The 1,983-nt window shown below is 39.4% G+C and overlaps 1 long non-coding RNA gene across 1 annotated transcript in view; it reads left to right on the top strand.

Moving 5' to 3' along the window:
* The window catches only part of LOC119566431, a 113,619-nt gene that overhangs the window by 91,163 nt on the left and 20,473 nt on the right, over positions 1-1,983 (top strand). The gene's annotated exons all lie outside the window — the stretch shown is intronic.

The following is a 1,983-nucleotide window of genomic DNA, read 5'->3' as shown; positions in this document are numbered from 1 at the left end:
TATAACACACCCTTAGCAATCTTTTCAAAACAACTGTTCAATAAATGTTTTTCAAATAATCACTAGTGATTCTAATGCCCATTTTCTTCTGAAAGTACCAGACTTCTGTTGGTTCCAGATCCTGAAGCTACTACAGCTGTTCTAAGTGAGTAATGTTCTATATGCAGGTCAGAAGGATTTTCCCTGATCCTTTGACCTGTCTTTAATTTCTCTAGCTGCATTCAGTATGTTACACACTTTGCACTGCGTTTCCTTTATTACTTTTGTGCTGTGATCTTCCCATGTTTTGTGCAGTTTATTGCCAGCATAAAGTGTTTATGGGTTTGAGTGTTGTGTTTATTAGATTAAATTAGAAAAAAGGAGACATCTTTCAGATGAAGTTAAACTCTATTGTCTGTGACACAGGCCTCAGAGAATAATATGCTGCTTCAGAGGAATCTTCTTACTGTTACGAGGTAATATTACAATATATTCCTTAATACGTGTGAAAAGCATTCTCTCTTCACCTGTCTGTTCCACAAACATACTTTGGATTGCCACAGTCTAAATTGGCTGGCACATTCTTGTTTTCTACTTCCTTGCAGAATAAAGCGCCACGCGCATACATTCTTCTGTTCTTGTTGTGCTTACCTCTTTCAACTAGAAACATGTACAAGTCACATGTTGGAATTCATAAGTGAAGAAAGAGGCCCAAGGGCAGTAGAGACTTGTGGTAATTCTTGCATGTCACTCTGTATGCCATTTTCTTGGATGACAATGTAATATTATCTTCCCAGGTGCCAATTCCTATTTTTTTCTCCACCACCAGGGTGACCTGCAAATCTTTGTCTTAATTAAATCCTTGCTTGAGACAAATTTATATGACCTAAGTTATGCACTATTGCCCTGCTGAACAGTCAATAGTCCTTTAAAAAAATCCACTGGCTGCCTGGCAATTGATTTGAGACATGGTGACATTAATTGTATTCCAGTCATAGCTCATCATATATCTCTTTGGGTTTTGTTTTTGAAGGAAATCAACTCCTCCCTCACAGCAACTCCCGCCTCCCTACAGACAAGTCATTCAAATAAATAAAAACATTTTAAAAAAGTATTTATCCTCCAACAAACACACAAATGCTAAATACGTAAATAAAAAATATCCTGTGTCTGTATGTTTTGCTTTAGAGTAGTGCCTAGAAGATCCAGCTGAGGTTACAGTCTCTTTGTGATAGGCACTGTACAAATCTAGGAAGAGACCGTTCCTACCCTGAAGCACTTACAGTTTAAATAGACTAGACAGACAAAGAGTAGGAGGGGAAAATGAGGTACCGAAGAGGTGTAGTGATTTGCCCAAGATCATGCAAGAGGTCAGTGGTAGAGCTAGGAATAGAACCCAGGTCTCCTGACTCTCAGTCCTGTAAACTACCCACTGGATCCAAACATAATGGTGCATGGTGAAACAAACAGAAGCTTCATATGTAGTCCCTCCTCTGTCTTCCAGGTCACAGAACCTTGCAAATGGGTGAAGTTGGGTGGAGGGGGTTACAGGAAGGTGGCTGCTAGGAGGTCTTGTATACAGAGGTGGGGTGGTTGTCTGACCACAGGTGAAGAGAAAGCTGGACTGGAGCCTCACAAACTTTATATTGCACGGGAATTGAGAAAACCTAGGGCTGGCCATAGGTCAGGGAGTAATTTTTCAGAATTGTTTCTCCAGCTGCAGAATTGGGAAGCACAATGGCACTAAATGTAGCCTTTCTACTCCTAGCAACAGGCTCTGGAATAAAGATTAAGTGTGCTATACAAAGATATTTTGTTATAACTCAGTGGATTGTATATACAATTAGGATTAATGTACTTGGGAGTCAAGATACATAAGCCTTAGCTCATAAAAAACTCTTTTTGGCGTCAGTAAATAATAGTCCTCCATAGATGTTATTGTTCTTGTATACTTATTTAATCATCATGTTGCTCACAGGGAAGCCCGCATGAGATATACTCATG

This window comes from Chelonia mydas, chromosome 1, assembly GCF_015237465.2.
Source record: "Chelonia mydas isolate rCheMyd1 chromosome 1, rCheMyd1.pri.v2, whole genome shotgun sequence".
Lineage (NCBI taxonomy): Eukaryota > Metazoa > Chordata > Testudines > Cheloniidae > Chelonia > Chelonia mydas.
This window is presented reverse-complemented; position numbering and strand designations above follow the sequence as displayed.